The sequence below is a fragment of the Cyprinodon variegatus genome, unplaced genomic scaffold, assembly GCF_000732505.1.
Source record: "Cyprinodon variegatus isolate N-32 unplaced genomic scaffold, C_variegatus-1.0 Scaffold337, whole genome shotgun sequence".
Classification (NCBI taxonomy): domain Eukaryota; kingdom Metazoa; phylum Chordata; class Actinopteri; order Cyprinodontiformes; family Cyprinodontidae; genus Cyprinodon; species Cyprinodon variegatus.
In genome coordinates this window covers 694028-701255 of record NW_015150790.1, presented here as the reverse complement: position 1 = coordinate 701255, position 7228 = coordinate 694028, and the positions used below count along the sequence as shown (strand labels likewise).

Genomic DNA, 7228 nt, shown 5'->3' with positions numbered 1-7228 from the left:
CACACACACACTTATATATATAAATATATGGCTACTGGAAGAAATAGTATTGGACTTGGTTTATCTTACAATGGAGAAATTAACTCTCTGCTTTTAACCTATCCCGTTAGAGAGCAGTGGGCTGCCACTGTGCAGCGTCCAGGGAGCAGTGTGGGGTTAAGGGTTTTGCTCAGAGAGCCTGAGTGCTGGCTGTGGGGATCGAACGGGGTTCCTGCAACCTTCTCATAGCACAAGCTCACTGCTCTCACCACTAGGTCAACAATCCCCAAGTATGAGGTACTGTAATAAATGATAAAATTTTATCTGTGAAGATAATCATAAAAAAATGCATTATACACAGATAGGCAGAAGGAACGAAAATCTTCAAATCTCAGTTTTTCACAACATAACACCTTTGATGTGTTCTTAGGTCATAGAGGCACGATGGTAAGAGTTGTTGTCCTGACAATCTAAAAGTTGTTGGTTGAATTCCAGCTTTCATACATCTTTCATACATCATGACTTCATTTATTCATTTTGGATACACATGTGCATATTAATTTAAACATGAATTAAATCACCAGTAAAACCTGTAAAGAAAATATATACAGTCTCTAGGCACAAATGTTTATACCTTTTGACCTCTTTTCACATTCTGTCATAATGCAATTAAATGAGAATCTGTTTCAATTACACTACTTGAGGTTTATTGCCCCTGTTTTTATCAGGACACCTAAAGAAAATAACAATGCCTTCATCTAATTAGTAAACAGAGGGCTAGCCATCCATGATTTAATGTAAGTATATGCAGCATGAAGCTGTGGGAATACTTTTCTTTACAGTGACAAGTAAGTCTGTCAGAGATAAGGGGATGACAGATGAAGCTGAGTTGTTATGCAAGAAGGTTTGTTTCAAAATATTTAATTTTCTTCTAATTATTTTCTTATGCTTGCCCTTGACATTAAAGAGTAACTTTTTGCTGCATGCAAATTTCTAGGAAATATAAAAATGTAAGATTGCAAAGCCCCATATGACTGACACAGTTTAGCCTTAATATATATCTCATAAATTAGAGCCATGCCAGACCAAACAGAACCTCATGTCATGATCAGACTAATAAAGTGGTAAATGCAGCAGAAAAGATGAAAGTGTTTGGAGAGTTAGGAGGCTCAGTTTGAAGGTATAGGATGCCGGTGACATATCTAGGGCAACAGAGATCGATTGAAGGGGAATAAGGATAAAGTAGCTTTACGGGAATAAGAAGAAACAGCTGTTGCTCACAGCTGAATCTTACATCAAGGTGGTGATAAGGTGAGAGAGTGGAGAGATCCACATGGGAGCAGCAAAGCCGTTTGGGGTAAAGTATGTGGTTTTCTCCTGCCAGGATTTAAGTTGATGGCTGCATCCAGAGCCGGACATGTGATTATCCCAGCTAAGGATGTGGTCAAAGGGACATGTGCTGAGTTGCAGGAGATATTCTCAGTGCTGGGTTTCACTGGGCTTCAGTTATTCTCATTAGAGCTTATGTGGGTCAGGTCATGTGTCTTTAAATCACCCGCAAACATATTTTTTAACCTCATCTCTCTGACCAACAATGGGTTCTGAAAAGTATCGCCCTTGCATGCCTTAACTGAATCTGACTGCTATACCAAAGAGCACCATCAAACGTGTATTTATGAGGAGAGCCAGAATTTCCTCTACCTTTTCACCTCCAGAAGAGAAACTTTTAAAGGTGTTTCTTCCCAAGAATGCACACAAAAGCAGCAGCAGCATTTTGCTAAAGTATTCAAACTTGATCATCTTTGAAATACAGTAATTTTTCATTTGACAACCCCAACCCTAATTGTGGTCTGTTGGAATTATCTATGATAGACCAGTAATATAACAAATATTTTGTTTTGGGGTTTCTTTGTAATTTTTCCAAATACAGATTTTTGTTCAGACCGCTAAAGAAAAAAATCAGCACAGCACTCAGCTAACTAGTAAAAAAGAGCACTTTTGAAAGTGTTGAACAGTTAACACTTTTCCAGAGTTGGGACATTATAAATAGTTGTAAATAGTCAACACTTATCAGGGTTTGATTTATCTAACGCTACTGTACAGTATTAAAAATTATAATTGAGCACTATTGTTGATAATTCAACCATTCATGGTAGTGAACTATGTTGTAACCACAGTTGCTCTGGTGCAAAAGGTTGCAGTAGATCACAAGAACCCCTGTCAATCCAATGCAGCTTCAGGTTTTTGCCTAAATACATAACGACTTAGCTATGCTTATTAGTTTGATAGAAAATTTGCAATTTCTGAAGAAACATGGATTGAACTCTATGATCTAACACCAACTTCTTGAAGGATCTCATTTTCTTTCAGTTGAATGGGACTAAATAAGTGTTGAATTGCTGTTTTGCATTAATAGCACTTCAGTATTCAGCTCCTTAAAGTCAGTGGGACCTTTCTCTGCAATTATACACTATCTACCTGGGAAAACGATCTAGAAATAAGTAAACATTTCTCAAAATTAAGTGCATTTACCCTTAATCTGAGTGTGTAAATGAGATGGTTTGCCAATGGAATGAGTATTTTTACTCTTAAAATAAAATATTTAGATAAAATGGACTTGAAATAAGACAATGCAATTTTGTTTTCTTATGTTAAATCTAAATTGTCTTGTTTCATTGGCAAAATGTCTCTTTTATCTCCTCAATCCAAGAACAAATGCACCTATTTTAAGAAAAAATAACTTCTCTAGATTTAGATTTTTTCCAGTGTATAGATAATTTGCCCATCTGGAGACTGGACATTTGCACATTCTTCTGCTCCAAAAATAGATAAGGCTAAGACAGATTGGATAGGGAAGATATTTGAATTTCAGTTTTTAAACATTTTCATGGATTTTTAATTGTATGTAGGCTGTGACTTCTAGAGAACTTTATTCCTCCACCTTTAGATACCCTAACAAAACAGCAGGATTTTTTTGTCTTACAATAAATGACAAACAGTTGGATTTGAGTTATAATATCTATTGAAGGGAATTGTTTATATTTTATTTAGAAGAGTGATCTATTAGATTCCTTTACAATGATGATATATTTTTCTATTTTTTAGAATACACAAAAAACTATGAAAAATGGGTGAAAGGGTTTTGGTACTTTCACAAGTTCCATGAATAATCCTCCTTCAGCCCTTGTTACCAGAGCAGCACAATAAAGAGGCATAACATAAGTAGAGTGATGTTGATAATTATTTTAGCTGCAGATATCTTTGTGTATGTTATGCTTGCCTCCCATTTGATTATATTCTTTGTAGGTTTGATGAAAGATCAACTTTCAGTTGTCTGTTCAGTTGAAACAATGATATTAAAGGTTCGATTTGGTTGTTATTTCAACCAGCATACATGAATATTTGTGAGATGGAATATTGTTGATGTAGTATTTTATATTTGGAAACAGATGGGATGTGGACAGGTTGTCAAATGACAAATTCCACTTTGGCTTTTTCTGGATTTTGGAAATAGTTTGCAGTTATTTCTCAGTGCTTCAGATGTTGTAAGTCTCTCGTCTTAAGAGGCAATCCCTGTTGTGCTCTAACTTATGAAATTGATGGGAGAATCGCAATAAATGCAGCTTGGATAGAAAACACAGCTGGAAAAGCATGATGGTATTTTTCAAATCCAGGGCTTCCCCCCTTTTCATTGTCAGTGTCTGAGTTGGCGTCCTGCAGCTTCTGGCAGCACAGCCAATGCAAAGTTCCACTATTTCATTCAGAGCCGTAGTCTGAGCCAAGGATTTGTGCTAAGGGGGCACAGTACATATCCTTATCCAGACCAAAAAAACTCAATATTTTAAAGACTGGCGGTTTTAGGCAGTTATTTGGGATTTCCACTGTGAAGTAATAAAAAATATCAAAATAAATAGAAACAGAAGTGATGGAAATACAATTAACAAAATGACTTTAAATCTAAAACTCACCATTTTACATCCAAGTTATCTTGCACAGCTATTGTTTTCCATGTGCTGCAGCCAGCTTTCAGTTATAACTCTCACTCCTTGTCAAAGCTAATTTGTCTCAGTTCTTGGACTTATATTGCCACATCTGGTATGAAGTGACAATTTTTCTATCAGAGGCAAAAATTGAAAAAGTATGTTGTGTTTTTCATATTTTGTGCCAAATATTCCTGTGCAATACTACAAGAAGAAATAATGCAAGGAAAAGTCAAAATTAATGCATGGATGCAAAATATAACACAATTTACTCATGTGAGCTGTTCGTGTTGTTGTATATAGCAACCTGCTGTTTGGTATTCGTTAGTAAAAGTGCTAAATCTGGATAATGTATTAATAAACATATAACAACAGAAGATGCTTATCTTTAATAAATTCTCATGTCACGAAACAAAATCTCCAGAATGCCAACAAAATCAGCATTTCACCCAGTGGTGGATGATGGATAAATTTTTATACTCCTGTGGTGGAGCAGGGGTTCTTTGACTTTATGTTCAGAGGTATTCCTAGAATTGCTCATTTATAACCCTGAGTTTTTGTTTGACAGTAAGAAATACAGAAAAGGTCGCTGGATTTGATGCTGGATACTTTTTTGAAATAAAGTTGCTAGAGAGGTTTGAAAAGTTTCTAAAAATAGCGACACAAACGCCAAGTCTTGCAGATATTGGTAATAGCTAACTTAAGAAAGAATAGGGGCCCTCTAGTGGACAGCTGTGATATTACAACACTGAAAGAAGTTGTCTAAGTTGACATTTTCAACCATTTGAACGTGTTAAACGTACGTCATTTTTTTGTTGACATCCCTATTCCAAAAAATCAGTTGTGGTGATTAATCGGGTTGAAAAGGTGTAGAAAAACTGCACATGTCCATAAATACCTGTGTAATGCCATGTGTACTTGTGCAAGGAAAGCAGCCTTTGCATTGCTGGAGGACATCAGATGTGGAAGAATGAGGGCTGTGAATGTTCAGATATCCTGCTCGACCTGCCGGTACCGGATGACAGATGACTTATCATCTGCCCAACATCATTAAGGATTTGGTCTTGCCAGTTCAACCACAGTGCAACTGAAGATTTTTTAGAAGCCGATAATTGAAAGGTTGTTTTTTCTTAAGTCATCTTGAACCATAGCTCGAATGCCACATCTGTCTGATGCAGAGATTTAGTAAATTCCCTCAAAATATGCTTAAACAGGTCCATCAAATCACAATTTGAAAATTGTAGCAGATTTTAAAATGGTAGTTGTAACTGCACTCATACTTTTATAAGGCATAAACAGTAGATGTTTATTTTGCCTTTATAAAGGGAAGATATTTTTAGTGCAAAGCTATGCAGGTATTTGTGATGAGCATATGTGTCTCACAAATGTACTGCCACACTGGGCGGCTCAACTCATTCCTTTTTTCCCATTAAAAAGATAATAACAGTAACCATTCTACAAACAAAAGATAATAAAATAAAATATAACAATGCTCCTTAATTTGCTGCATATGTGCTGGCCTGCTGGTACAGAATGATAGATGGCTTATTGTCCAATGTCACTTTAGCTAGATATTGTTTTAGAAGCTGGGGTATCTCTACTGATCTATATAGAAGTTTGCACAGGACCAAAATACATGGAAACCTAGGATCAATTCTAAGCAAATTGGAATGTATGTGTGTGGTAATGTGTGTATGTTTGGTTTTACACATAGACTTTTTTTCTGCATTCCACAAATTTCAAAGTTTGGCCATTGTTAAGAATAACAGCTGCACACTCTTTTATGCAAGAGAAAAAACACTCACAAAAGGCCACAAAAAATCTTTTGTAAACATCCAACTCTGCTGTATTTAGGATTTTTGCACAGTGAGGTGTTTGCTGCAATGCTAGTTTGCTTTCTCTCTGTTTTGAAATGACTCTAATAACCTAGCATATACAACATTAAATGCAGTTCCAATCAACTGATCCTATACAAAATGTAATAATAAAGAGTGAAGAAGAAAGAATAACCCCCTCCTAATAATCTACCATTGTAGTGATTAAAAACAGTAGCTGCAAGTTTGGTGTCGGGTCTCACCCTCTGCTGAGTTAAGACTCATCCGGCCATGTCTGTTGCCCTGTCTGCTCTCTTGAAGGGAACACTGCCTGTTCTTGCAGATCTCATAACTTTTGTGTTTTGTACATGTGTTTTGCTTTACTTTAGGACTTTATTTTCTATTTGTTGTGTTAAAGGGGAAGTGGCTTACTTCGGTTGCATGCAAAGATCTTCTGAAAAATGATTGTGTCTTCTTAGGATATCGTCTTTTTGCAACATGTGTTGGTGAATAAAGCCCTTATGTCTATATTTCTGATAAAAAACACTGCTTCATTGGAGGTAAGATACTGTGCATGTCGCAATGAGTAAACAAGTAAGTATTTTGGTTAAGAAAGTAGGCACCTCCAGTGTGAAAAAATTAATAAAAACATGTAAAAACTGTAACTGCTCCAAATTGCATCTTTGCATTTGATAGATTTTAGTCCCAGATATATTTGTTTTCTCTTGAATTAAAATATTTTATACTTAAGCTGCTGTTACAAGGTGTGCAGTATATCTTTGCCTGTGTTTTATTTTTCTCAGTGTCTCAGCTCCCTGTGTTTACCAGCTGTTTCCCATCTGCTCAATGACTCACCTGTCTATCCAGTCCAACTGTTACCCAGTGCCCAATCATGCTATTATTCCAACCAACTTGTTTCCCTGTGTTGCACTCAGTTGCACCACTCTTGGCTTGCACATCCTTAGACTTATTTTAACTAGAACGCTTTACAAAGTCTTAGGCTTCTTTGCTGCTTCAGGACATTGAAAAGTTTTTTGCATTAATATTGAATGCTTTTATCCAGAGTCCTCTGTTTTTCTTGACCAAAAAAAGTATCTCTGGGTTTCTGTTCATCTCAAATCTACTCTCTTGTTCTGGCCATCGTGTAACATTTGTCCCCAGACTCTTTCAATTTGAACTTTTTTTGTAGAAGTCATTTTTCCTCAGAAAAGCGATGTAATGCTGTGTCTATGTATTACCTCATGCTATTTGCTCTCAGTTCCAAATGAGAGTGATACTTTTTCTTTCACTCCATGCCTTATTAGTCGATACTCTATGACTGTATACCAACTGAAAAAGGAAGCTCCTGTATAAAACAGAACATCTGCTTTACTACAGAACTCATCCCATGCACATCTTAAATTGTGATGCCAAAATAAACAAGATAATTCTTAAAGAAAAATGTATTTATTTTTG

At 36.0% G+C, this 7228-nt stretch overlaps 1 protein-coding gene across 3 annotated transcripts in view; it reads left to right on the top strand.

The window, feature by feature from the left end:
* abi3bp (ABI family member 3 binding protein) overlaps positions 1-7228 on the top strand; it is a 46307-nt gene that overhangs the window by 4858 nt on the left and 34221 nt on the right. The gene's annotated exons all lie outside the window — the stretch shown is intronic.